Below are 23,659 nucleotides of genomic sequence, written 5' to 3'. Positions count from 1 at the left end.
GAAGGGGAGAGAGTGAATCCCAAGTTTTGAGTCGGAAATGCTGGGTGGTTTGTGCCTAGTTTTGATTGTAGACGCATTTTGTTTCAGCCCCAGATATTTTGTTTTGTTTACACTTGCATGAATTTGATTTAAATAGTTAATGCATCAAGTCACTGGATTTCTCAAAATTGAATCATCAACTATGATCCGGGATGAGCATTGTGTAAAAATTAAAATGTGATTTGTTTATTAATTTTACTTAAATTGAATGAAGAGTCTAGAGGAAGAAGCTGGTTTTAATGCCTTTAATTTTGGATTCCAAACATTCTGGGATGGAGATTGAAAATGTATTATATTTTTGACATTTTGCAGATACAGCTTGCGTACTACTTTGGAAATTAATGGTGCGGCATTGAAGGGTCGTGGTTGGGGGGAGGGGTGATACTATTGATGTTTACAATCAGGAAAGCTATTCATGGAACGTCAAACTGTTGAAGTAATTTGATTTTTGTTGAGCAGCTTGTAATAAAGGTGTAAGGCAGTCTGAGATGGTGGTTATATTGCAGTGATGGTTTTACGACTTTTTTAGTTGAAGTTATCTGGGTGCGAGACTATCTTGGTTATACTCTGTTTCTATAGTGTAAAACTGTGACCGTAGTATTCACTTGTTGTGGAATTATATTGACTTGTCACATATTGTAGCCACAACTTAATCTAAAATGTTTCACTGAAATGCAGTGTGTGCCGCCTTGGAATCAGTAAATGCTGAAATTTGTATTTTTAGTAATTAATAAATTAAGGCATTTACACCAGTTATTGTGCACGTCACATTGTTGCCCTTTGCTTCCTGACAGTGCTTGTCTTCAAATATCTTGTTTTGGTAATCTCACATGCACATTGTTAGAAATTATGTATTTATTAAAATAATTGCAAGGAATGCATTTTGATAACATATAAATCATCATAGTTACATCACATTCATCTTTGTGTTAACATTGAATTTTACACATTGCTTCTTTTCAGTAGAACCTTGTTAGACATTGTTTAAAGCACTGAAACATTGGAAGCAGGAAGATCATTTCAATTCAACTGGAGTTAATTGGGCGGCAAATGTAGAAGTATGAAGTATGGTTTAAATTGATAATTATGATTTAACAGGACTAATTTGTTTCTCATTATGTTGTATTAATCAAATCTGTCCTATATGCAGAAATAGGAGAAAGATCTTCATTAATTGCAGTGTCAGGAACTTGTACATTGCTGCATGCATTTGATCCAACGATGATGAAAAGGGTATAACTGAGGTTTGCATGAGGCTTTTTTGTTTGAAAGCTGCTACAGTCAGTTGTCCAAGAGCAATGGGGGGGGTTTGTAATGATAAAAAAAACAACTTGTTCTAAGGACTCAGCAAATCACCAAAGTGAAGGTGTAGCCTGCATTGTTGCTTGCTTCTGAACAAAAGCCAAGGCCTCATATTTTATAGCATTTGGAATATTCTGTTTAGAAGCACAGAGGTAAAATAGATCAGACTGCTGCTTCTACAAACATCTTGGGAGTGATTGAACATCTACGACCAATTTTTATTTTGGCCACAAGTTTCCAATTTTCACTCGACATACTCTTTGTGGTGATTTGTGCAGAAGTAGATGGCACCAATCACTGGACTCCATTTTGTGAATTTTGCTGCAATTTTGCAAGACATTCACCGTGAAAAAAGCATAGCATTGTTTGTGTGTAATCTGAAAAAAAGACGGTGTGCATGTTAACTTTATATTTACTACAGATATGTGTGATTACAAGATGGATTAACCATTGAAGTAAGTTTTGTTTCATAGTTATTGTGCAAGTGGTACATCCTGTTTTGTGTAAGCGATTGATATTTTACTGATGGTTGTCAACTTATATTTCTTTATTAATATAGGTTCACCACTGTTGTTATTTGCGAATCGACGAGACTTGAGGTTGGTGGATGCTGCTGGTGGCAAGACTAACGCCACAGTTGTTGTTGCTGGTTTAGAAGATGCAGCTGCGGTGGATTTTATCTTCTCAGAGGATCTTGTATACTGGACTGATGTGAGTGAGGAAGCGATCAAACTGATATTTCTAAATCAGACCGGGAACACTCAGAACGTAGTGATATCAGGGCTTGTGTCACCCGATGGACTGGCATGTGATTGGCTGGGGAAGAAGTTGTATTGGGCAGACTCGGAAACTAATCGGATTGAAGTTGCTAATTTAGATGGATCATTGCGGAAAGTATTATTTTGGCAAGACCTGGACCAGCCCAGGGCAATCGCATTGGATCCAGCAAGGGGGTGAGTGCAGTGTACTTTACTCGGTCGTACATTGATTAATGACTTGAATTGAAATTTTCTTGAAGCAGTTTATGGAAAGAGAGTCTGTGTTGGCGTTTCTGGATTTCTACTTTTTAAAAGTATGCAATCCTTTTTCCCCCAGAATGTATACATGATTGGCTTATACTCATAAATTGGCAGTAAGAATGACCTAGGGACTTGAGTATTTTTTTGTTTTCTGGAAAATTTGTGTTTTAAAAATAAAATTCGCACTGCAATCTTTTTAACACTTCATTAATATAGATGGCAGAAGAAATGCATTATGGAAAGAAAATTGGATCATAGCTTTAAAAAATCTTGAATGGATCCACATATAACAGCTTGGATTCTACCTGGTATAAACCCTATTCAATTTTATTTGGAGTAAGTTTCTCCAACTTTTGCAAGCAGTGAAGGCGCTTGCACAGTTGCAGCAGTAGGAATCGAAACTCTGAATTTTGATAAGGCAGTAGTAAAACTCTATGTAATTTGAGGAGTTGGAACTGCCCAATTTTTGAAATAATTCAACTGGTTAAGAGATTTGCTAGCGTAATGATGACTTTCCTTCTCCCCAACCCCCATGCACGCACAATTTCTTTTTTTTGGCAGGAATCAGCTATTTGGTGTGGAGAGAAATGCAGTTTATTGTATACCAAATATGTGAAGCACGGTGCCTTGAGAGGAGTGTGTGTTTAGGTAGAAGGGTCTTGAGACATTTTGTATCCAGATATTGTATAAAATTTCAACCCAGATGCCAATGCTGAGTGTTTACTAATGCCAAGTAAATGGAGAGAACAATGTAGCATTATAAAATCCCAGTGTGAGTCTCCTATTACATTTTGTAGCTCTACTTTGGAGGTGGGCCTGTACATTTTTAACTCCTGACTGGTCAGAATGAACTTGCAGCGGAGTTGGGGAATTGTTTTTGTAAAACTATTTAGTGTGGTGTAAAGGAAACTAATGAAATACAGTCACTCGACCTACATAAGAATTGTTGAGTTTTGTCCACGATGGTTAGGTGTTCTTTTAATCTAGGTCAAAGAAACCAGTTATATAATGTTCTGGCATTTGTATCATTCATTTTAAAAGTCTGAGTTGCTCCTGTTCACAGCATTCTCTTTTGTTACTAATAATCTGAACAGTTACTTGGCAGCGATCCCTCTAATCTGTGCAGCTGCACAACAGTCCATCAAGGGCCGTGCACCTAATTCTTTCAGCCGTGCACAGTCAGATGGTTAAATGAAGTTTACTCTAGCCCACAAGCAGAGAACTGGTAGACTCCCCAGAACGGAATGAATGGAGGAGAGCCAAGCTTGACATGATCAATCAGGTGGAGTTAAGTGCTGAGGTTAAGGGAATCATGGGTTTTGGGGAAACTGGAGTTGAGGATTATCAGATCAGTCAGGATCTCATTGAATGGTAGAGCAGACTTGATGGGCTGAATGACCTACATTTTTCCCAACGTCTTATGGTGTAATTTCTGGGAACTAATTCAGCACTTGGCTTTCCTGCAACCCGCTCACCACTTGCTACCTCCCTCCCAGAACATCCTACTCGTATCTTCTCTCATCCCCTTCCTTTCTCTTGCTGCCTTTAGCATGTGGGTAGTGGTTCAGATTGGGGGCGGGAGACAGCACAGCAAGAGTGAGAGAGAGGGGCAGTGAGCAGCAGGGGAGGTGAGGGTGGGAATGTGGGCTTGGGAGGGGGGATGCAATGTGGCGGGGGGATGAAGCAAAGAGGCAACATTGCAAACTGGAGCAGGTGAGGGGAGAGATAGTGTGCTGGGTGGGAAGTGGTGAGCAGGAGTTAAGTAAGAGTTGATACCACTAATTTAGTCATTCTGCTGCAGCTTGTTTTGTAGAATTACTAAAGAAAGATTGATCCTAAAGACATTCAACACATTTAAAACACAACAGAATTTCGAGAGCTTATGAAAAGCTTTGGATTCCTAGCCCAGATCTCTAATGAATAATGCAGAGGATCTTGTGAGGATATCTCAGGAGAGATGTTAAACACTGCATACTTTTAATTAATACTTTGGCAAAACAGTTACTTTAGTGAACCAGTTTATTACTTCACAATTCATAGATTTTTAATCTTAAAAAAAAACTAGGTGGAATAAATGTCACTACTTCCCAAAAACTACCTCAGTAAATATTCTCCCTCCTGGTATTCTTTTCTCCCTTTACCACCATGTTGTCTTTCCCAATTCCAAATGTAGTTTTTGTTTTCAATGTTCACTTAATTTATGGGGTCACTGTGCCCTACTCATAACTGTGTTTTCTTAGTTAAAACTGCTAATAAATAAAAAAATTAAAATGGCCTTTTCCACAATTTCTATCAATTCAAAAAGGCAAGCTCTCTTAGCTCTTTCTATTTTGAGCTTGTCAAATTGAAACAAAAGATCCTTGTCTTGAGCTATCGCCACCAATTCAACTTTTCTTCAGTCAAATGACTAAAATACGAGCCACGATATTAAACCTAACAAATGCCTCTCTCATATTTTGTGGTGCAGTGGCTATAGTACTGAACTTAAAACCCAGAGGTAGTGAGTTCAAATGCCACCATGGTAAATTTAAAAATGAATTCAGTAAGTCTGCTAGTTTATGTACTAGTATGTTACTGTCTCAAGGCTGGGGGTGATATTGTTTTTCCATACCTATGGTAACCTTTTAAAAAATATGAATGTATCTTTTTTTTGTTTTCTATTGGTGCCACACATCTGAAATCATTTCGCACGGATGGGAAAAAATTAGGGGAACATCATTACTTGGTGAACTTATCCATAATAGAACTAATTCAGGATATTTTTTTTTAAATCTGCGTTAAGATATATATCAACCTCTGCTTTGCAATTTGCTTGTTTAATTTCAGTCTTAATTTAAAGAATCCATGGGAAGTATGTGATTATGCTCCCACTCTTTACTCACCTCACCTTCTAAGCATTCTGCTCTCTAAATCTAAAGAAAATGTTTAATATATGTGTGCGTTTGAATGAGATTTTTAAAAGATCTCATTTTATGTTTTCACAACTTGTCTTTTTTAAGTTGCTAAATCCATTTTTTGTGGGATGGATCCTCCTTGTTCTGAAATATGAAGCAAGGATCTTCCGACAGTCTGAAGCATCTAGGTTTGTGTTGCTGGCAGCTTCTCAGCTAAACTTTTGTAGCGAGAATTTGATATTTCTGCAAATACTGACTCACTTTGCTTGCTGCACATGCTGATGTAAAATAGTTCTTGGATCTGAAATAGAAGCAACAGCACTGACCAGACTGTGTTTCATTTGGTAGCCATGTTGTGGCTATATGCTTTGTTGATCAAATCATAAACACTAATGAGGCTGAGACTCTGTAAGAAGAGTATACTACTCATAATTTCCTCATTAGAGCTCCTAATCAAGTTTTAGTAACACTTCAGCAAAATAGAGATTCAACAAATGCAAATAAAACTAACCATGATTTACCATTTTTAAAAATGTATAGATACCAAGAGAATATAAAATTTGTCTTTGCTGATAGAAAATCACACTTCTATGTAATAATGCATGATCCTAAATACTCCCTAGGTTTGCTATTGGGAAAATTAGATACAAGCCGAAACACTTTAATGTGCTAATATAGTAACTGTGTAACACTCAAATTCATCCACCACCTGTAACCACTTGCATTTCACCCTGTTATATAACCAAAATGCTCTCCTGAGGCATAATTTAAGTTCGGGGAGATAGAATCTGCAATTATACTGTGAAATTTTTTAATTTAAATGAACGTGATATTAAAAAAAATGTTTACCAGCTATTACATTTGACTGAAATTCTAGTGCTGGCATTGCTCCCATAGGAATTAAGAATTAGATTGTTTAAAATGTCACACTTAGATCTATTATCACAGTTTAACTAAAGGGATATTTCTTCCTTAATTCAGTTGGTGATGAAACCACACTGATGATCTGATTCAACTACCTAAAATCTGATTTGCCACAGCACTTTATTTTCTCTCTCATTGTTAAATTTGGCTTTAGTACCCTTTATAATTGTAATGTCCCACTCTGCCAGCATGAAAATAGCTAATTTAGCACAAAACCGAGATTGAGCTGGAGAACTCGAGCTCAGTTGGAGCCACGCTAAGACCCACTTGCAATTCTGTTTGCTCAGACATACTCAGGCTGTTTGCCTTCCGAGCAATAAATTTAAAATCCTCACCCTTGTCTTAAATCTCTTCGCAGGCAACTCCTCCCTATCTCTGATACCACCCGCCCCCCCCACCTCTCCTCGCCTTTCACACACTCTACCATTGGTCATAGATCCAACAGTTGCCATGGCCCTATTATAAATTCCACTTTAAATGTCTCCACTTCTATCTCTCCCTCAAAAGCTTTCTCTAATCCATTTTATTCCAGCCAAGTTTTTGGTTACTTCTCTCTGACCTCTGCTCGATAGCCTTTCCTTTATCTATCTCCCTGTACTCACTACATAACACCATGGTTTTGTCTGTCCTGGAGGGACTGGATAAATGGAAGTTGTTCCTGATCTGGGGTCTGTTTGGCTCATTGTGGACACATTGAGCTTTTGAACTGTGAAGGCAAACACACACATGCACGCCCCAACGTAACTGAAGAAACAAATAGAAAAGCATTTCTGCACAGCTGTTGAAACAGTTAGCATGGTTCGTAAGCATAATTGAGCACACACTTGAGATAAGCACGCAGGAGATCCGAATGTGTTTACTCATCACTAGAAATGGGTACACTTCCATTATTATTGGTCCAAAGGGTACATGCTATCTGTTCAGCCAATGTTAATTTTAAATGAAAGGATTTTGTTTTAAAGGTGGAAGATACAGGTTTACACTGTCTCTTTTTTATCCCTCTTCTCTCCAGCCCTCCTGTTTTAGGAGAATGACTTGTGTGCAATGCTTTCCCTTTGTACTTAATGCCAGATGTTGGTCTTTGTTGGATTGACTCTGATGCCGAATGCTTCAGTGTCCAGTGCACATAATAAACAACTTGTGGTTTGTCCTACTGCGTTCAAAACCTTAATCCAGGGCTAGGGTTATATATCCACATTTTTGTGCCATCAAATACTGTCAATTTTCTTCCACTTGCTGTAGTTATTTGTACGATAGCTGAATCACACATTTGCACTTGGCTGCAATTTTTCCTACCCTTAGGATGTGGACCATATGGTGAGATTAGAATTCATTGCTCAACCTTGGGTACCTGTAACAGCTGTGTAGTGTAGAGCTCGAGACAAAGGCGGGCCAGGTTCGGGTAGTGTTAGCAGATTCCTTGTCTCATGGACATTAAGGAACCTGCTGAGTTTAGGTTATTTTTTTCTTGCATTAACCCATAAATTACCCAATTTTAAAAATCTTTAATTTTGTCTTACCACTTGCTACTGCAGTATAGAAACCACTAGGCTACCTCTTTTTTTTACAGCAAATGAATCCTCAACATTTGGTCAGTCTGCTGTTCAAATGAGCTTTAGTAAAGCTCACAAATTAATTCCTCTGCTGCACAGAATCACTGTTTTAACATGTCTGCATAAACCCTAAAATTCTCATTTGTCTTTGAAATGGCGGTGGTAATTTGCCTGCTAGCTAAGGATTTATTTAACATCACATTGTTTCTCTCTGAAAAGAGAAGCATACCATTTTAAATATATTTTCACTCTTAATTCTTGGCCATGAAATGTACAGCTTCATTTTGGTTATTCGCCTGCATCTGCCCATCCTCCTGGCCCGATTATATACTTATGTGGTTTCCTGCATTCTCCAGATTTGTTTACTCTTCCTCAGAATTTGGCAACGAACTTTGCCACTCTGCGCCACTCCTTTGTGGAATTTCAGATTCTTTATGAATAAATTTTTATTTGATTCATCCAATGATTTAAATGTATAAAACAAAAGTAGACATGTCCACACATTCAAATTCATTAAACAAGTCCCAGTAGCATTGATGCACTTGTTACCCATGCACTGAAATATTTAGTAACTTTCTTCCCACTCTTTCCAAAGTAATTCTAATTGGAATACAATTCTACCTGTGCTACTAAAGAAAGAATGATGTGCACTTCCATAGTACCTTTCACAATACCAAGACATCCCAAAGTACTTTACAGTCAATCACATACATTTGAGTTGTAGCCAATAGTGATATTCTCTGGCCTCCCTGTGACTTGTTTCTCATAGTGGGAGGCATCGCGTCATTGGCCGGCAGTGGGATTTTCTGGTACCAGGATGCAGTCACACTGCTTGGGGATAGGGTCTTCTGATTTGGAAGGTGGTCAGGGACAGGAGGGTGTGACTGCAGCTGAGGCAGAAAGGGGTCCCAGAGAGCAGGAGTGTCAGCCTCAGCAATTGTCCCAATGGATTTGAGGTTCTTTCATCATGTTTGGATGAGTGGGGGTTGCAGGTTGGATGAGCGAACTGACCATGGCACTGGTACAGGAAGCCATTCAAGTGTGGGGAACAAAAAAGTAGTAGTGATAGTTGGGGGCAGTATAGTGCTGTTCTTTGTAGCAAAGAGCTACAAAGACAGCTGTGTTGTCTGCTTGGTGTCAGCGTTTGGGACATTTGCTCTGGGCTGGAGAGGAACTTGCAGTGATCAAGGGAGGATCCAGTTGTTGTGGAAAATGTAGGTACTAATGACATAGGCAGGATGTGGAGCTAGGCACCAAATCAAGAAGCAGAACCTCAAAGATAATAGCCTCTGCATTATTACCTGAGCCATGTGCAAACTGGCATGGAACAAATAAGATTAGCGAAATTGAAATGTGGCTCAAAGCCTGTGTGGCCAATGTGGTTTCCTCTTCATAGGGCACTGGCCCCACTACTGGGGAAAGTGGATGCTGTACCGCTGGGATTGATTACACTTGAACCATGCTGGAGCTGGCTTTCTAGTGAGCCGCATTACCAGGGAAGTAAGAGGGGGTTTTAAACTAAATTGTGGCGCAAGGGATCAAATTTGGGAAGATGTGGTAAATCAAAGGCGAGAGAGAAAGGTACAAATATGGGATATGATAAACAGACTAAGGTGAGAAGGGATAGAGTACAAATCTAAGGGTAAATCAGCAAATAAGGCTACATGTTACAAAAATAATAAAAGGACAAAACTGATGGCTCTATCTGAATGGGCGGAGTATGCAAAACAAAACAGATGAACTGAGAATGCAAGTAGAAATAAATAATGACATAGATTGACACCTGAATATTGAAGGATATGTGATATTTAGGAAGTCATGATGTGGAGATGCCGGCGTTGGACTGGGGTAAACACAGTAAGAAGTTTAACAACACCAGGTTAAAGTCCAACAGGTTGTTGGACTTTAACCTGGTGTTGTTAAACTTCTTACTATATTTAGGAAGGACAGGAAAATGGGAAAAGATGCAGGGGTGGATATTAGTACATTAGGCAGGGATAACCTAAGTTCAGGAAACCAGGATATAGAAGCAGTGAGAAATGATAAATCAGAGAGCCATTATGGGAGTGATGTACAGGCCCATTAATTGTAACTACACAGTAGGCATGAATATGAAGGAAGAGATAATGGAGGCTTGTCAGAAAGGTACAGTGATAATCATGAGGGATTTAAATCTACACATAGATAGGTAAAGGTAGCATGAATATTTTTGGAATAGTTTCTTAGAACACCACACCTTGGAGCCATCTGGCGAGCGGGCTATTCTGGCTCTGGCGTTGTTCAATGTTTAGCACCATGAGAACTCGTCAGATACTAAAGCAGTGCATGTCCAAATGCAGCAAGACTGGACAATATCCAGGCTTGGGCTGACCAGTGGCAAATAACCTTCAGGCCACACAAGTGCCAGCAATGACCATCTCCAATGAGAGAGAATCTAACCATCAGCTCATGACATTCAATGGCAGTTCCCCCACTATCAACATCCAGGGGATTACCATTGACCAGAAACTGAACAGGACTAACCATATAAATACTGTTGCTACGAGAATACGTCAGAGTCTAGAAATACTGCAGCGAGTATTTCTCCCTAACATTAATGTGGGTGTACCTACACCACTACATTACAGTGTTTCAAGAAGGTGGCTCACCACTACCTTTAAGGACAATTGGGGATGGGTAATAAATGCTGACCTAGCCATCAAAGCCCACCTTCCTTGAATGAATTAAAAATGTGTTGAGAAGATGTTTCCTCTTGTGGGAGAGTCTAGAACTAAGGGTCACTGTTTAAAAACGGAGTCGCTTATTTAAGGCAGAGATGAGGAAAAATATTTTGAGGATTGTGAGTCTTTGGAATTCTCTGCCTCAAAAGGCAGTGGAAGTAGAGTCATTGAATATTTTTAAGGCAGAGCTTGATAGATTTTTGATAAGCGAGGGGGTGAAAGGTTAATGGGGGTAGGCAGGAATGTGGAGTTGAGGTTGTAATCAGATCAATTGTGATCTTATTGAATGGCAGAGAAGGCTGAAGAGGCCAAGTGGCTTACTGCTCCTAATTCGTATGTTTGGTTGGTTTGAGGATACTCAATGTATTCTCCAGTAGTTTTCTTCTTTCGCACAAAAAATTGAGCAATTTTGATGTATTTAAAAGATAACAATTTCGTGAAATCCTTTTCATATATCGTACGGATGAGGAAAATTTCCTATTTGGAGTACTATAACATCAGAATGACCATATTACTTGTAGCACTAAGCAGTTGAGTGCAAAGAAAATATTGTCCTGTACGTCACCTCCTTCTGAAATACAGGCTATTGTTTCACTAAGTTCCGTTTTCTTAAAATTGCTTAAATGGGTTTAGGGTTTGGGAGGGACAAATCAGTCACACTTTTTGTTCCTGGAAGGAGGTAGTCACTTCCATTCGGAAGGAATGAGGTTGAGGAGAAAAATGGTGATTCACCCCAAACTGGTGTGTCTTTCCGCTTGCTTTCCCTCACTGCTCCAATGGTTGTGAGAGCAGAAAGAATATAAAAAAAATAAATGTTGTTCTGTGAATATTATTGTGCCAGGTGCGTCATGTTAAAATTTTGAGGTTGATTTTATAGTTCAATCAGGCTGATGTGTGAATTTGTTCAAAAGGGATCTGTACCCATTAAACTAGACAACAGTAGAAATGCAGTATTGTTGATAAATTTAACATCCCAGGTCTTAAAAATCGATGTAGTAATCAAAGGTATGTCAGAAGGAAATGACTTAGTGGGAAGATTCTGCCTTAAATCAGGTTGACCAACCCCAAATGGTTTGTGAATACCCTAAACGCCAGGAATATGTTGTCCATCTTTAACTGAAGCACTTCAACTTACTTTGTGAATTGCCCGACTCAATTGAGTCATTAACTCTGATGTTATCTATTATAGTAAGGAGCCTAACAACACCAGGTTAAAGTCCAACAGGTTTATTTGGTAGCAAATGCCACTAGCTTTCGGAGCGCTGCTCCTTCATCAGGTGAGTGGGAGATCTGCTCATGCACAGCAAACAGGGCATATAAAGACACAAACTCAATTTACAGAATAATGATTGGAATGCGAGTCTTTACAGCGAATCAAGTCTTAAAGGTACAGACAATGTGAGTGGAGAGAGCATTAGCACAGGTTAAAGAGATGTGTATTGTCCCCAGCCAGGACAGCCACTGAGACTTTGCAAGTCCAGGCAAGTTGTGGGAGTTACAGATAGTGTGACATGAACCCAAGATCCCGGTTGAGGCCGTCCTCGTGTGAGGAACCTAAATGCACACCAAGAACAGGAAACTTGAGAAACTCGGCATCTCCACCAGCAACAACCAAGCCTCCCCCGGTACCACAGTAGAAAACAGTACCACTACAGGGAAGTCCACTGTCAACTTGTCGGACTACACACTTCAACCAGATGAAATCGAAGTTCTCAGCCGAGGGCTCAATTTTTGCCCCACCACCAAAATAGACCCCATCAGTCTCGCAGCAGACACAGAGGAATTCATCAGGCGACTGAGGCTGCGGGAGTTCTTCCACAAACCCCAAGAGGCCAACAGCGAACACAATGAGACAGCCAATGAATCGGAACAGCTGACAGAGAGATCCGCAGTGCATCCGAAGAGGAAAGAGTCGAATTGGACCCCTCCGGAATGCCGCTGCCCTCGACTTGACATGTATGCCCAAGCCAGCAGGAGGTGCGTCAACACCAAATTCATCAGCCGCACTCACAAGACAGCCCCGAACATCACCCAAGCACAACGCAACGCCATCCGCGCTCTCAAGACCATCCGCGCTCTCAAGACCAACCGCAACATTGTCATCAAACCAGCAGACAAAGGAGGGGCCATCGTCATACTAAACAGAATGGATTACTGCAAAGTGTACCGACAACTGAACAACGAGGAACACTACAGACAGTTACCCGCAGATCCGACCAAAGAACACACCCGTCAACTCAACACTCTGATCAAGACCTTTGATCCGGACCTTCAGAACACCCTCCGTGCTCTCATCCCACGTACTCCCCGCGTTGGAGATCTCTACTGCCTCCCGAAGGTACACAAGGCAAACACACCCGGCCGTCCCATCGTATCGGATAATGGGACCCTGTGCGAGAACCCCTCTGGCTATGTCGAGGGCATCCTGAAACCCATTGTACAAAGAACCCCCAGCTTTTGTCGTGACACTACGGACTTCCTACAGAAACTCAGCACACATGGAGCAGTTGAATCAGGAGCACTCCTCATCACAATGGATGTCTCGGCACTCTACACCAGCATCCCCCACAATGATGGGATTTCTGCAACTGCCTCAGTACTCAATGCCGACAACTGCCAGTTTCCAGATGCAATTTTACAACTCATCCGCTTCATCCTGGACCACAATGTCTTCACCTTCAACAACCAGTTCTTCATCCAGACACACGGAACAGCCATGGGGACCAAATTCGCACCTCAATATGCCAACATCTTCATGCACAGGTTCGAACATCTTCACCGCACAGGACCTTCAACCGATGCTATACACTAGATACATCGATGACATTTTCTTCCTTTGGACTCATGGTGAACAATCACTGAAACAACTATATGATGACATCAACAAGTTCCACCCCACCATCAGACTCACCATGGACTACTCTCCGGAATCGGTTGCATTCTTGGACACACACATCTCCATTAAGGACGGTCACCTCAGCACCTCATTGTACCGCGAGCCCACGGATAACCTCACGATGCTCCACTTCTCCAGCTTCCACTCTAAACACGTTAAAGAAGCCATCCCCTACGGACAAGCCCTCCGTATACACAGGATCTGCTCGGATGAGGAGGATCGCAACAGACACCTCCAGACGCTGAAAGATGCCCTCATAAGAACAGGATATGGCGCTCGACTCATCGATCGACAGTTCCGATGCGCCACAGCGAAAATCCGGACCGACCTCCTCAGAAGACAAACATGGGACACGGTGGACAGAGTACCCTTCGTCGTCCAGTACTTCCCCGGAGCGGAGAAGCTACGACATCTCCTCCAGAGCCTTCAACATGTCATTGATGAAGACGAACATCTCACCAAGGCCATCCCCACACCCCCACTTCTTGCCTTCAAATAACCGCACAACTTCAAACAGACCATTGTCCGCAGCAAACTATCCAGCCTTCAGGAGAACAGTGACCACGACACCACACAACCCTGCCACAACAACCTCTGCAAGACGTGCCAGATCATCGCCACGGATGCCATCATCTCATGTGAGAACACCATCTACCAGGTACACGGTACATACTCTTGCAACTCGGCCAACATCATCTACCTGATAGGCTGCAGGAAAGGATGTCCCGAGGCATGGTACACTGGGGAAACCATGCAGACGCTACGACAACGGATGAATGAACACCGCTCGACAATCACCAGGCAAGACTGTTCTCTTCCTGTTGGGGAGCACTTCAGCCGTCACGGGCATTCGGCCTCTGATATTCGGCTAAGCAGTCTCCAAGGCGGCCTTCACAACACACGACAGCGCAGAGTCGCTGAGCAGAGACTGATAGCCAGGTTCCGCACACATGAGGACGGCCTCAACTGGGATCTTGGGTTCATGTCACACTATCTGTAACTTGCCTGGATTTGCAAAGTCTCAGTGGCTGTCCTGTCTGGAGACAATACACATCTCTTTAACCTGTGCTAATGCTCTCTCCACTCACATTGTCTGTACCTTTAAGACTTGATTCGCTGTAAAGACTCGCTTTCCAATCATTATTCATTATTCTGTAAATTGAGTTTGTGTCTTTATATGCCCTGTTTGCTGTGTATGAGCAGATCTCCCACTCACCTGACGAAGGAGCAGCACTCCGAAAGCTGGTGGCGTTTGCTACTAAATAAACCTGTTGGACTTTAACCTGGTGTTGTTAGACTCCTTACTGTGTTTACCCCAGTCCAACGCCGGCATCTCCACATCACCGTTATCTATTATGACAGTCTTATGGAGAATTAGGTACCTATGAATGGCTTCATCATTACCTCAGCTGATGTAGGTCATGTGCAGTTGAAGAGGCTATAAAATTAAACCTGCCAGTCTGCACGGTTGAGTCGAGCAGAGTTCCATTCACTCCTGAGGGGAAAACTATAAACCCCGACAGACTTTTAAGCACCGGTTTGGTTTGTTTCCACCAACTGTCTCAGTGGTGGCTGAAACTTGTTTTAAAAATCAGTTGTAATCATTTAAGATATGTTTTATGAGTGTGTCTGTTGATGGTTTATAGGCTGGCCTGTTGTGCAGCAAAGATGTGGATGTTTTTTACCTTGTCAATCTTTCACTTCCGCATTTAAATTATGGAATCCATTGAAATGTTTGGCAGACTGGAAACAGTATTTGAAGCAGTGTGAATGAGTGTGCCGAGAAATGTTAGCTCTATGCAGTAGAATAAGAGAAACTGATAGCTGAAATACTTTGGCATACATAACCTGGTCCATCTTGGAATGTTTGTCCTTGGCATGAAATTGGCTAGGATCATAATGGGCGAACAAGACTGATTGTCCCAATACTGAAAATGAGGATTTCTAAAGACACTTCTTGGAAGATGCTGCTTTGTAAATTGAGGAAGAATACAAGGTAGCTTTGTTACAGCGTGGGAGAGAAAAAAAGTGCAGAATGTCAGTAATAAAAGTGACACTGGAGTATTATTTTTTCTTAGTGTTTGTCAAATAGTCCTGAAGTCTCTTAATTCTGGTGTGGCACATAGTACTTGCTATAATGATACACAATTTGCCTTCACCCCCAATCTAAAAGACAATCTTATTCCATTACTGTGAATGTTTGTCCTTCTGTCAGCAGCCATCTTTATGAACTATTTACCTATGATTGCTGATGTATGGGCAATTTTTAATACTGTGGATCTCCACACACTAGGCACTGTGTTGACATGCAAACTGTCTTCCTTATTGTGTTAAGGGAGAATCTGTATCTTTACACAACATTTGAACTGCACGCTATTGCAAGCTAAAATAGAAAGAAATGCAAAGTGTTTAAACTCGGCATTTTTAGTCCACGTATGTGGAGTTTCCTGCTGAACAGGAATTATAGATCATAGATGCTCTTGGTAAAACCAGGATACAAATGTGCAGGTAATGTGCTCAAGTTAAGTTAAAATATATTGGAATTGCCTATGCAGACAAACATTGACATATGGTGAATCATTATTGGAGTTCCACGTATTGTACAATGATTGATTAATTTCTGTAGTTTATTTGATATAACCAAATATGAATTTTCCAATATATGAATTTATTCCAAATTGCAGAATTCCAAACATCTGACCTAATTTATATGTTTAAGTATTAGATTTCCACATTCCTTTATTATTTAGTGTGCTCAATTTTAATTAGTGGATTTTTTTTTAAAACTGCGAAGTATTAAATGAATTACCAAAAATATCCAGCCTGTTTTCACTTCAGCTGCAATTTTTGGTTTTTCCCCTTTTAGTGGACAAATTTATTTAGGTCCAGAGTTGTACGGCATAATTTATGTATGATATGGTCATTTTCTTAATATCACTAACACTGTTTTCACTTTTATTATCTATAGAGAAGCTCATATAGAAATTCATTTTGGGTACATTATTCATTTGTTTAAACATTAACATAAATGATATAGTGAAAGAAAATGAAATACAAACATGAATTAGGAACAGGAGTAGACCATTCAGCCCCTCGAACCTGCTCTGCCATTCGATAAGATCGTGAATGATTTGATCATGGTCTCAACTCCACATTCCACCTACCCCAATAACCTTGATTCTTTGCTCACTGATTTTTGGCCTACATCTGAGGGATTGTAGCCTTTTTGCTGAATGCATCCAATAGTAATAGTGATGCAGTGGGTGATTCTCATTGTTCATGACACTACTTCTGTCAAAATATTTCGTGAGTAGATTTCATCAAGAAAGATCTGCTCTTTAAGAACTATTTCTGCCAGCTTTGATAACCTCTGTGCCCTTAGAGTCGGCTTTCCTCAGGCAACAGTACTAGGTGAGATATCCAAAAAGGATAACGCACTCAACTAAAGCCGTATAGAAGAGTTTTGTGATCGTAGAATCTGCTCGATAGGATTTTAATTTTCTGAGGTAGTATAATTCATTCCCTCAAATTCAACTTATCATCTACTTTGATACCTAGATACTTGTAGCCAGTAACCATTTCAGTGTCCATGTCATGAATTTCCACAGGAGCAATATCATTATCTAACTGGCTTTTTCCGAAAGTCTTTACCTAATTCTTTCATTCAGTTCAAGAGAATTGTTATTGCACTGTTTTATGAACTTCTCTACTGAGTCCCTGTAGTTGACTTCATTATTCCTAATGAGGCCCATAAGTACCGTATCATCTGTGTACTTCAGGATCATGATGTCATAATATTCTGAGCAGAAATCATTCATAAAGAGGATGAAAAATAAAGGTACACTCTGAGGAGATCCAGTATTCATTAACATGGGCTCCGAATAAATCCCAGAAATCCTGTTGTGAAGGAAATCACTGAACCAGAGTAGAATTGACATCAAGGAATTTCAATTTTTTGATAATGTGGAATGGCTGCGTGGTATTAAAAGTTGAAGAGAAATCAACAAAGGTAGCAAGAGCATTGTTGCTTAATCTATCAGTGTACTGGTGGATTTGGGTGGACCAAGGTCAGAATAGCATTGTCTACTGACTTATGAGATTAATAGTCAAATTGTAACTGATCGATGTGTGGGACAAGAGGATCTAAAAGATATTTTGACATATGTTGACATAGCCATCACTATCGATGGAAGAGCAACTGGCCGGTCATCATTCAGCTCTGCAGGTTTCAACTTCTTAGCAATCGGATTTGCAGTTTTGTACTATGGATTGGTTTGGTTCGTGATTTTAAACTTTCATTTCTCAGGCCCCTTCAATTTGATCTCCGCTGTCGTTTCGTAGTAACACCTGTTGGGAACTTCTACCTTTCCTAAAAGAGGATTATTCTTTTGAAATTAATTGTACCACCTTCACTTCTGTTGTAGCCAACTCAAGGTCTGGTGATCATATTTGACATGTCCTGCTTGGATATACTGGTTCATAGTATTGGTCCACACTGGGCATACTGTTCAACACATTGGGTCCATAAAGGTAAAGTCGCTATAGTCCCAGGTGACCAGAGGCTGCTCTCCCTCTGAGGAGGCGAGCTGACTGGTGGTGACTTTAACCTGAGGATCACCACACCTCAGGTGAGGGTTAAGGTTGAGAAGGCGGGCCTTCGTTAAAAACCTCAGCCAGTATGGGAATTGAACCTCTGTTGTTGGAGTCACTCTGCATCATGAACCAACCATCTAGCCAACTGAGCTAACTGATTCCAGTGACTGGGTAACACACCTACCACATTTACCAGTGAGACTATTGAAACCTCCTAAGGAAATAAGTTAGACACTATTAAACTTTCATATAGAACAGCAAGCAAAAATACATCGTGATGATCTCTCAGTTACAGTGGTGGTTGCTTTTGGTAAATAAAAAGCATCTACTTTGAAACCTATGAGCGTGAAATAGCACTGATTTAAATATCAGAACTGTCCTTTTGTATGAAGTATTAGGTGTCATGCTTTCTTTCTTGCATGCACCTCTGCATCTGTATGATCTCCTTGTTTTCTGTTATCCTGTTGTCCACCTTGTGGAGGGTCCTGTTGGCCTTGCCGCATACCTAGTGGTGAGCATTGTGCAGAGCCTGTCATGATTTTCTGTTTGCTGCATACCATCAACTAAACCCTGTCCACCATCATCTAGGTGGGCAGGGTTTCCTAGTTGGGTGAAATTGCAGTGGAAGATTATGCAGAGGTGACTTTGCTCTTGAGCGAGCCTTTATAGTTTAAATCTTCTGTATTTCAGACAGTTGGTCATAACACGGTCTGATGTAAATTCATTCTGGTATAATTCTATAACGGTCCATGTTGTGTAGCTTCAAGTTGCTGGGGGCAATGTTGAAAGGACTCTCAACTGTCATTCAGTTTCTGTTACTGGAAAAATAAAAATGGACCATACAAATTCTAAGTGGAAAAGGATTACCAAAGTGGTTTTTGGTATTGTGTTCCCCAACATCTTGACCAAAAAAGAATCCTGTCTTAATTTGTTAAATTTTTGTGACCAGTTAGATATTGTAACAAAATACTGCATGCATGGAAGAGCAGAGCATCCATAGCTGTTTATGAAATTGAGTTTATAATTTTGCATGCTACATGTAGTCCATTTAGAGAGGCAGAAATCTTTGCCAGTATTTGGAAGAGGAGAGAAATTGTCCTGAGATATTCCATTTGCCATAGTCAGCAGTCATGTTTGCTCCTGAAATCAACTATTTGAGGAATTAAGTTGAAGTTGACTTGCGGTCTGGTTCTGTTTAAACTATTTCCTTTGAAACTACACTATGTGCAAACAACCGTTGGAGCTGCACCAAAGCAGTTTGAGCTGGTGTTCTTGTGATCATCTGGGGGAAAGAGTCAGACTTTCTGCACGGTTTGTCGAGAATGGGAGCTCTTTTCCCCTTGAGTTTTGTAGCTAACTGGTTTCATTGCTAATCACACTGCAGTTGAGCAAGAGAGCTGGATGAAATGTTGAATGTGATTTCAGTCCAACTTGTTTAAATTGTTCAACCCTGTATTTTGGCAAAAATAGGATTTTTGCTGTGTTTTTCTGTTGTGAGCATAAGAACAAGGAGTAGACCATTCAGCCTCTCTCCTGCTTCGCTATTTAATAAGAACTTGGCTGATCTGACAGTAACCTGAAATCTGCATCCCACCTACCCCAATAACCCTCGTTTACCAAGAATTTATCCGCCTCTGCCTTAAAAATAGTCAAAGATTCTGCATCCACTGCCTTTTCAGGAAGATAGTTCCAAAGACTCATGACCCGGAGAGAAACAATTTCACCTCGTGTCTGTTTTAAATGGGCGACCCCTTATTTTTAAACCATGACCCCCTAGTTCTAGATACTCCCACGAGAGGAAACATCCTCTACACCAATGGTTCACAATCTTTTGTATGTCATGGCACACTTCCTATACTGTTTAAAACAAAAATGAGGCATACCTCCCAATTTCTCTGTATTCTTCCCTTGCCTTCTCCCTGTTCTCATGCTTGTTTTTCCCTTAACCCCACTCTGTCTCTCTCTCTCGCTCGCTTCTCCCAGGGTTTCTGTGCCCTTGTTGAGTTTTTGCTTTTTGTGCAGGCGCACGGGACCTTTGTCTTCAGCTCCAAGTCCCGTTGGCCATGACCAATATAAAAATGTAAACCATGCATGTCTGGCTCTTTCCCAGCTGGTACACATACGGGAGGCCCAAGATTCATCAGGTCTTGGAGATGCCAATCACAGAGCTGAAGATGAGGGTTAATTTTATTTTAATTATATGAATTTTGAATCATTTTGAACCTTGTTTTGTGGCACACTAGGGGAGGGGGGTGGGATGGGGTGGTCTTCACAGTACACTCGTGTGTGACACATTGGTTGGGAACCACTACTCTACACACCCACCCTGTCAGGACCCCTCAGGATCTTCTGTTTCAATCAAGTCGCCTCTTACTCTTCTAAACTCCAGTAGATACAAGCCTAGCCTATCCACTCTTTTTCTTTATAAGACAACCTGCCCATTCCAGGTGTTAATCTGATAAGCCTTCTATGAACTGCTTCTAACACATTAGCATGTTTAAATAAAGTGTCCAATACTGTTTACAGCACTCCAGACGTGGTCACACTAGTGCTCTGTATAATGCAGAAAACTGTTAGAACTAAAGGCTAACAAGGCCCCAGGACCTGATGGGCATTATCCTAGGGCCTTACAAGAAGTGGCTGCAGAGATAGTAGATGCATTGGTTTTAAAAATTCACTAGGTTCTGGAAAGGTTCCATCAGTTTGGGAAAAGAGGCAGAAAGAAAGCAGGAAACTATAGGCCAGCTCGTCTAACATTGATGACATAGGAAAAATGGCACAATCCATTCTTAAGGGGGTTATAGCAGGAAATCTTAATGCAATCAGACAGAGTCAGCATCCTCTGAAGAAGAGTCATACAGACTCTACGTTAACACTTTTTTGTTCTCCACAGATGCTGCCAGACCTGCTGAGTTATTCCAAAGTACTGTTTTTATTTCCAAGTCGGCATGGTTTTGTGAAGGGGAAATCATGTTTGACTAATTAATTGGAGCTATTTGAGGAAGTAGCAAACAACATGGATAAAGATGAACCTGTAGAGGGGGTGTTATAAGATTTCAAAAGGTGTTTGATAATGTGCCACATCCAAGGTTACTGCACAAAATAAGAGCTCATGGCATGGAGAGGAACATTATTAGCATGGATAGAGGATTGATTAGCTAATAGGAAGCAGCGAGTAGGGATAAATGGGTCATTTTCTGTTTGGCAAGCTGTAGCCAGTGGTGTGCCACAGGGGCCCCCACTATTTACAATCTATACCGATAACTTGGATGAAGTGACTGAATGTATGGTTGCTAAGTTTGCTGATGACACCGAGATAACTGGAAAAGAAGTTAAGTGAGTGGGGAAAAATTTAGGAGCTGAGTATCGTGGGAAAATGCAAACTTGTCCACTTTGGCAGGAAGAATAGAAGAGCAGTATACTATTTAAATGAAGTGAGATTGCAGAACTCTGGTACAGAGGGATCTGGGTGTTACAAAATGTCAGTAGGCAGGAACAGCAAGTGATTAGGGAGGCATATAGAATGTTGTCGTTTAATGCAAGGGAAAAGGAATGAAAAAGCAAAGCAGTTTTGTTACAGTTGTACAGGGCTTCACCTGGAGCATTGTGTATAGTTTTGGACCCCTTACTTAAGAAAGGCTATAATTAAATTAGAATCAGTTCAGAGAAGGTTCACTCGACTGATTGTGGATGAAGTGATCATCTCTTAATGAATGGTTTGACAAGTTGGGCCTGTTTCCGTTGGAGTTTAGATGGTTGAATGGTGATCTTATTGAAACATATGATCCTGAGGAGACTTAAAGATGGATGTTGAGGAGATGTTTCCCCTTGTGGGAGAGGCTAGAACTAGCATGCACAATTTTAAAATAAGCAGCCTTGCATTTAAGATGGAAAAGAGAAGTTTTATCTTTGAGAGTCATTAGTCTGTAGGGTTCTCTTCCCCAGAGAACAGTGGAGGTGGGGTTATTAAATATTTTTAAGGTTGAGTTAGATTGTCTTCCTTGTCAATCAAGAATCTAAGAGTAAAGGGCAGGAATGTCCAAACTTTTCACATGAGGGACCACATTTTAGTATTTTTCTCACTCACAGGACCGGTGAGCAAATTTTAGAAAGCTAAGGCATTGGGAATTTAGGAATAGGAATGCCAGTTGCCCATTCATCCCCCTGTTGTATCATTGTATTAGATCGCAGCTGATCTGTACCACAACTTTCTTTACTTGTCTATAATTCGTATTCCACTGTTTAGGAAGTTGGAATGGAATGAAAAATAAAGAATTAGATTAAAAAGAAACTGATGAAGCATTTAGTTACACTGAGGGCTTGTGAGATGCAGATTAGACTAGTCATAGGGTGAAACTGATACTGGTTAAGCAACGTGGAGTCTAGCAGTCTAGTGCCTAGATCATAGCCATGCCCAGTTTGCAAACAGTTGTCTTAGCTGTGCCAAAAGCAGAAGAAGCTGCCTGTTAGATCCCAGAAATTATACTCTAAACTCGAAGGGTTCCCAAAAGAAAACTACCAGTCCTGTGTGGTAATTGTTTGCTGGATAAAACCTATGGGATGCTGTTTTGCGGAGGGGTATTCTGAGTTTGGGAAAGTAGATTTAGACTGCAGAGGGGTAATTCAAGTGCACTGTCTGAGTAACCATTTTTATGATTCATTGTAAATGCTGTTGTGCCTTTCTTGCTGTGTTTTAAAGTTTGATAAATGTTTTGTTTGAATATTTACAACAAGACTGACTCCCCCTTTCCTCACTAGGTTTCATCTCTCTTCTCTCTTCTCTCCAAATTGCAAAAATAAACGGTTAAGAATCAGCATTCCAAGTTTCCCTTCCGGGATTTGGGGTGACCTCTCATTGAACAACAGTGGCGTTTATAACAACCACGATGCCTTTCTTTAATAAAATCATGGCAAACTCAGTCTTTTTGAAGGCTCCAATTGTCCCCATCATCCACAGACATTTGTGGGCGGCACGGTAGCGCAGTGGTTAGCTCTGCTGCTTCACAGCTCCAGGGTCCCGGGTTCGATTCCCAGCTCGGGTCACTGTCTGTGTGGAGTTTGCACATTCTCCTCGTGTCTGCGTGGGTTTCCTCCGGGTGCTCCGGTTTCCTCCCACAGTTCAAAGATGTGCGGGTTAGGTTGATTGGCCAGGTAAAAAATTGCCCCTTAGAGTCCTGAGATGCATAGGTTAGAGGGATTAGCGGGTAAATATGTGGGGGTAGGGCCTGGGTGGGATTGTGGTCGGTGCAGACTCGATGGGCCGAATGGCCTCCTTCTGCACTGTAGGGTTTCTATGATTCTATGATTCTGAGTTCCAAATTTCCGCTATCCTTTGTGTGGAAAAAGTGCTTCCAGATTTCAATCCAATCTCCCATCAGAGAAGATAGTTTCTCTACCCCATTAAACCCTTCTCTGCACTTGTATATTTATCTCCTACAGTGTCCAATCCATTGCTGTTGATCTCATCGACAGTATCCTCGCCATAAGAATAACCAGTTTTCATTGAAGGCTTTTGTTCCTTCATTGTTTCTGGGTCAAAATCCTGGAACTCCCTCCCTAACAGCACTGCGGGTGCACCGACACCACATGGACTGCAGTGGTTCAAGAATGTAGCTCACCACCACCACCTCGAGGGCAATAGCTGCTGGCCTCGCCAGTGATGCCCACATCCCATGAATGAATTAAAAAATAAATAAATGCTCGATTTGCAATTGAAGGC

At 40.9% G+C, this 23,659-nt stretch overlaps 1 protein-coding gene across 1 annotated transcript in view; it reads left to right on the top strand.

Moving 5' to 3' along the window:
• The first annotated feature begins 1,905 nt into the window (after positions 1–1,905).
• Positions 1,906–23,659, top strand: part of lrp6 (low density lipoprotein receptor-related protein 6) — a 156,243-nt gene continuing 134,489 nt past the window's right edge. The window contains exon 1 of the mRNA XM_078219941.1: positions 1,906–2,294. The gene's annotated coding sequence lies outside the window, so the exon portion shown is untranslated. The remainder of the gene's footprint in view (positions 2,295–23,659) is intronic.

This window comes from Mustelus asterias, chromosome 9, assembly GCF_964213995.1.
Source record: "Mustelus asterias chromosome 9, sMusAst1.hap1.1, whole genome shotgun sequence".
NCBI classification, from domain to species: Eukaryota; Metazoa; Chordata; class Chondrichthyes; order Carcharhiniformes; family Triakidae; genus Mustelus; species Mustelus asterias.
The sequence above is the reverse complement of the archived record's forward strand: the minus strand, read 5'-3'. Positions and strand labels throughout refer to the sequence as shown.